Below are 7,317 nucleotides of genomic sequence, written 5' to 3' on the forward strand. Positions count from 1 at the left end.
CCATGATGTTGAATCACATTTCATTTTAATTATAATTAAATCTGATACATAACAAATCTACATCAAAGAATAATCACAAGTATAAATCCATTTAAATAATATACAATTACATAGGATACCACTTGGCATAATTAGCTTGCTTAATTATCCATTGTACAAGTCATAAGGTATGGAAAGCTCAAAGAATATACATCATCAATAATATACAATATCTCCCAAGATCTTTGATAATGAAGTATAATGTAATAGAGTATAACCATCCAACATAAAGCATAAGATCAGAAAGAAAGGATCACATCCAATGGTCGGATCTCAATGGTATAAGAAAAATGCACTACACCCAACCTCGTGGAACCTAAATGGCCCATTCCTACCATTCTGAAGAGATAGTCTCAAGTCCCAAATGAAAAGTCTCAAGTTCCAAATAGAAATCAAACCACAAGCCATAACCAACATCTAGGTCAAGGAAACACCTAAAAGTAAACTATCTCAAAGGGTACCAAGACACAAGTATCATCTAATCCCATAGGTAACAAAGACATGTAGGAAATCAACTATGCAAGTGGGCAAGTGTCATTGCATAAGCCAACTCTAAGGTTACCCTAGTAGCCTTTCTGGACTCTAGTCCCATAGTGTCTCTATGCAACCAATATCTTCTCATATAGAGAAGGTATACTAATAAAGCAAGGTCATAGCCAAGAATCCTCTCCACTCCCATCCTAGCCTATACTGGTACTCAAGACATGGACGAGGGAAACATTGACTCTTATTAATTCATTTTTTATTCTCATTTAATGAAATATTATCACTAATTAAAACAACTTCCAATGGGTTACCTAGCCAACCATTCTGGGCTCTAGCCTCCATTGCAAGCCACTTCCCAATGGACACATAGATTACAAACCATAGGCTCATAGAAGTACAACCCATAAAATCAAAATTTTCACATCATCCATTTACAAGTGATTGGAAAGCACATATAGATAAAACATAGTAATCACCTCAGTCCTTTAGAAGAAGCTAGAAAGAACCTAAAGACAAAAAATAACATTCACCTCATTTCTATGCAAGCAACTAGAAAGCACCACAAGACAAATCACAATAATCACCTCAATCCTATACAAGCAACTGGAAAGCATCCAAAAGATAATTGATCAAAAACTCAAAGGTTATACAAGAAAAGTCATACCATTCACATCAATTCTATACAAGCAATTGGAAAGTATTAACAAACAAATGACCAAACTCATCATAGAAAATACGTAACACATCATCATGGTCGGGTATAAAAGATCATATACAAAATATCATCACAAAACAAACCCCCAAGCCTCTGGTAAATATTTTCATTGGTCAAAGCACTAAGTCAAACTTGAACCCCAACACTAGTAAACCACACATCACATAAAGTACATAACAAACATAGCTTACATAATTCACTAGGTTTGAAAACATAAAGGTCAATTTTCACAATGGTTTCAAGTTTTCATTTTCATTTTCAAGCATGATAGTTTGATAAGTTTTTTGAATTTACAAAAGAAATAAATTTCCCTAGTTATAAAAATTATCTCATTTAAACTAAACCATATCACCAAATTCGAGCTTATTAAAACCCCTCAATTTTCCCAAATTGAATTACAATTATCAATCTACCTCATTAAAATATATTATTAATAAAGTAATTAATAGAAATATTCAATTAAATAAATTAGTATTAAAACATACTAGCACATGTTGAAGCATCAGAAAGGAATCACATTCATTTGTGCATACCATAGCTATGGGATTTGGGTGGGTTTAGATTGATTTGATAGCTCGGTTTGGAGCACCCCTACTCTATATAGCTATGAAGAGGGCTTGACTAGTCCTCGAGTAGCTTGTCATCTATCTGCCCGACCCCTATCCATGCCATCCCAATCGAGGCTAACTAGAAATTAAATATTATCATCATAATTTAATTATTATTAATTATTAATTAATAGTTTTATCATCTTATTAATAAAATAATATATTTATATTAAAAATAATAATAATATAATCATTTATTATTTAAATTAAACTATATTATAAAACATTCATTTAATGAAATTAAATAAAATATTTTTTTTTTTCAAAAAACCACTAAAAACATACACATTTTAGGCCCATCAGTCGAGGGCATACTTGTTGCATTAGCATCATTGCTACAATAGCAATAGTGTACTACCTTACAGTAGTACCTGCTACTACGACAACAGCTGTGTAATGTAATAACTTGCACAATAGAATAAATAATATAAAATATTATCTAAATACTTGATAATAATTGAGAGTAATAGGCCACTTCGAGGGGGCAACCTCAAAATATCTCCAATGAGAACACACTTTGCAATATGATGATGAAATAAGACTCACAACCTCCTATATATACCTAATTATGCTTAGGTTGAATAGACACAACCCTACATAACACTTAGGCCGACCTACCTACCTAAATAATAATATAATAATGATAACATGACTTAACTAAGGATTAAGATAAGAACAAGTTGATTATTCATAACCCTATATACACCAATATTAAGGGTGTAGCATGCCCCCTCTCTTGAAAGAAGCATTGTCCTCAATGTTAACAAAGTGTGGATTCTTTTGAATGAATTCCTCATCCTCCCATGTGACCTCTTCAACTATTAAATTCTTCCATTGGGTGAGATACCAAGCCAGGGTTTCGTTCCTCAGCTTCTTTGTGCATTTTTGAAGAATGCACTTTGGTTCCAAAATTATCCTTCCTTCTTCATCAAGTTCTAGTAGTATTGTTTGAGTAGGAACATTCTTCCCAATTACCTTCTTCAAACAAGAAATGTGAAAAATTGGATGTATCTTTGTTGTTGGTGGGAGCTCAAGCTTGTAGGCAACACTACCAATCTTTTGCATGATTTAGTATGGTCCATAATATCTTGGAGGAAACTTATTATTCTTTTTTTTTTGCTTCATTGAGACTTGTTTATAAGGTTGCAATCTCAAGAAGACCCAGTCGCCAACTTCAAAATCTCTTTCACTACGATGTTGGTTCGCTTGTTGTTTCATTTGATTTTGTGCCATAGCTAAATTCTCCTTGAGTCTTGAAAGTACTTGTTGTTGATGAAGCAAGTGGTCCTCTACTACCTAAACTCTTGGTGACACCTTTAATGATGATGTGATGGAAGGAGGATGATACCTATAAAATGCCAAAAATGGAGACATTTTTGATGAGCTATGAAAAGAAGTATTCTACCACCATTTTGCAAGAGGTAGCCAATCTAGCCATTAAGATTGTTTTTCTGAAGTGAAAAAATGTAGATATCCTTCCAAACATTTACTAATCACCCCAGTTTGCCCATCTAATTAAGGATGATATGAAGAACTATGAGCCAATTGAGTACCCAAACATGAGATTAAATCTTTCCAAAAGTGACTAGTAAAGATAGGATCATGATCACTAACAATAGCCTTAGGTGTACCATGTAGCTTTTGGATATTCTCCAAGAAAACTTTTTCCACTATACTTACTATAAAAGGATGTGATAATACAATGAAATGTGCATATTTAGTGAGGTGATCAACTACTACAATGATGACATTATGACCTTTAGATTTGGAAAGCCCTATGATGAAGTCCATGGATACCTCTTCCAAATGTTGGTTGGGAATAGATAAAGGATACAAGAGACCTGGTGTCTTTAATTATTGCCCCCTTATTTCTTTGACAAACCAAACATTCAACCACAAAATTTTAAATGTCACCTTTTAGCCCTTCCCAAAAAAATCCTTTCTTAACTTAATGATATATCTTCAAAAATATTGAAAGACCACCAATTGGAGACTCATGTATTTTTTGAGAATCTTGTGTTTAAGAGTGGGATTATTGCAAATATACAAGTGCTCTTTATACCAAATAATATTCCCCTTTAAAAAAAACTTATCTGAACTACCAGGGTCACTTTTTATTTGCTAGATGAGATTACTTTTTGTAACATCATTTTTCCACTCTTCTTTGGCTTCTACCACCCAATTTTCTTGTAATATTGAAAAGGCACCCAATAAGGCTTCATCTTTTTCATCCATCCTGAAAAGTGCATCAGCCACAATATTTTCCTTCCCTTTCTTGTATACAATTTCAAATTCATATCCAAAAACATCTTAGTGACACATTTTTGATGATAGTCTTTGATCAAAAAAATATTTTAGGCTATCATGATTTTTCTTAACCTTGAAGTGTCGACCCATTAAATAAGGCCTCCATTTTTAAACTAAATGAAGGATTGCTAGTATTTACTTCTCATAAATAGGTTTGAGTTGATTTTTACCTTTTAATCAATGACTCTCAAAAGCAATTGGTTGACCTTCTTGCATGAGAACTACTCCTATCCCATTTCTAGAAGCATCACATTCCACAATCAATTCCTTGGTAAAGTTTGGAGTGGCAAGGATTGGAGTTGTACACATAGCCTTCTTCAATTGCTCAAATGATACATTAGAAAATTCATTCTAATGAAAAGAATCCTTCTTCAATAGAGTTGTAAGGGGTGTTGCCATATGACCATATGTAATGCCCCGCCTAGAGATCCTTGGAACAAGGATGAAATATAAGCCATAATTTTTTTTTTTACAAGTGTAAGTGCACATGTCAACAACATACACGAATCACAAAGATCACAATGGAAGAATGAACCACCATCCTGATAAACAATGAATCTCCAAATGCCACTACTATCCAAAAAGACCAAAAATGAAAGATGCATAACTAAATTCAATTCAAACATCTTCTAAATTCAAAAATGCGACACCATAGGATTGAAGAACACCGAAGAGGGTATCCAAAACAACTCCCAAAAGGTTTGGATGAAACCAAAAAGTGCCCACTACCTACTTACATAGGTTTTTACGAAACCCAGGCGATACATTAATACATCACTAGAAAGTATCGCATGACATTCCCAAAGAAGGAAGGCGACACTTTCAAGGACTAGGTGATACTTCTCTCGAAGGTGTGTGATACTTTAAGAGTATTGTAAGATAGTTCTTACAAGGAGGTGCAATACTAGAAAGTATCACATGATATTTCTCCAAGAGGCATGCGATAGAATCAAGGGATGCATGATACAATTTCCATGGATGTGCGATACATTTTTGTGTCATACCATGCTGACAAAAGCTCACCTAGGAAACATAAGAACACTTAAGGGAAAAACAAAAGGGAAAAATAAAGTATAAAACCTCCATAATGGGGAGTACCAGATCCGTAATTCAAAGCGTGAAAACTTAAACACACTATTGAAAGGTGTAATCCACATCTAACCATCTAACAACCAATAAGAAGAAAAAGTACAGAAGGAACATCGAAGTGTACTAAAGCAACATTGCAATAACTAAAATAACAAAACTAAGTACGTGGTTCCTCTCAACCATCAATGGCATCATAAGACCATCATGGGTGCTAGCCATCCCTCGTGCATAACATCCCAAGCCACCAATCAAATCGTTGGTACTATAGTAATAGGGATGTCACTACTAAAACATGTTGCAACACAAGCATAAGGAAATCTAACATGCTAGTAGTAAAGCATAAGATAAACCTGCAAGAAGATGACATCACCTATCACATGCTAATCATCATAATAAGAAATGTGTTAAAACTAACATCATCTAAACATGATAAAAAAAATCCCAATGAAAGCATAAATGACAAGAAAGCATACTTTGTAACCCAAAATACCAAGTGAACACATCCAACAATGGTCGCACTATGCTACAAGACTACCTCTATAAACTGGTCCCTAGTAGTGGTGAAGGTAGCTACCCCTCCCAACCAGGTGGCACCCATAGGTCCACACCTACGATGCTGATGGAGATAAAGATCCAACCACAAACACATGCAAAGAAAACATCCATGGCTAACACACATGCTAAGCAGTATGATGACTGAACCCAAGACAAAGACAATGCATAAACTATAGGTCCTAGTCAGACATCTCAATGGGCTACTAAGTAGGGGCTGACATCATGGAGAGTCACTTGGCATCGAAAAGCCCAAGCTTGGATCGTGTGTCCTCAAACTTAAATAGGTGCTCACACATTGTATCCTCAAACTTAATCGGGTGCTCACACATTTTATTATCTTAAGTTTTATTACCACCCAATATTTTCTTTAGTTATCACTTAATTAAAACTTTCTCACTCAAATAGGAAATAGACACCAAAATGCATGATAGAAGCCCCCTCCATATGCTACCCTACCCTACCCATGCTCATCCAATGATGAGTTCCTATAGGCATGAAAATTCCCAACCCAACCCAAATGATCATAATTTTGGAAATACCACAGAAGATTAGGCCTCGTAGGTCACCCAACAAATGTACACGCATGTACTTATGTGTGGCGTACCACCATCACGAAGATCAAACACCAAGACTAGATGAGAAAGTAATGTAAAAAGTCAATCAACCGAAAACATATTTGGGATGACAGATGCTTCATGCATCTCAAGGCAACATAAAAGCAATAAAGGTTCAACTGACATTGACATGGATTGTCCCAACCTATGACCAAACTCATGCCAAGAAAACCTGAGAAAATTGGGCAGCACACAAAATGAGATAAAAACCCCAAATTTTGGAAAAATTTCAAAATTAAAACACATTTTGCCTTTGGGGGAAAAGACCCCAAAAATCTAAAAATAAATGAAATTGGACACTGTATGCAAAAATGGCTAGCATAACAGCTCAAAAACCCAAAACCCCATTTCAAAAATAGGGAAAATACTCATACCTAACCAACCAAGTAGAACCAGCATACAGAAATGGAGGGGAATACTAGTTCTCAACCTCCTAACATACTGCTACAAGAAATGAAAGCTGAAATGGAGAAAAAACAATAAAACAAGAAGGCCCTACCTGATAGCAAAAAGGGCAGAAATTGAAACCTGTGCAATAAAATAAATCATCTGCCAAATTTGCTAAAAATGATGGCAAAGCATAAACTCCCCAAGACAAATCAAATGAGACCAACCTCACAAAGATCCCACACTCACAGCTCCCAGAATGAACAAAACAAGAATCCTTTAGAATAGGATTTCTAAAATAGCTCTCAAATTTTCTAATTCTAAAAAGTGAGAAGTGCCAAATGAATTCACTTTTCCAATAATTATTCATTTTTTTGAGTGAATAGTCGGCTATGGAAAATAGCCAGCTAGAATAGCTAAACTCTAAATTGACCCAAATGAAAACAAGTTATTATCCATAATAGAAATTCACCTAAGGAAAAATTGTTAGAAATTAAATTCGAAAAGATTTAAAGCC

This window comes from Cupressus sempervirens, chromosome 9 (assembly GCF_028749045.1).
Source record: "Cupressus sempervirens isolate cs-2001-9-10 chromosome 9, ASM2874904v1, whole genome shotgun sequence".
Taxonomy (NCBI): domain Eukaryota; kingdom Viridiplantae; phylum Streptophyta; class Pinopsida; order Cupressales; family Cupressaceae; genus Cupressus; species Cupressus sempervirens.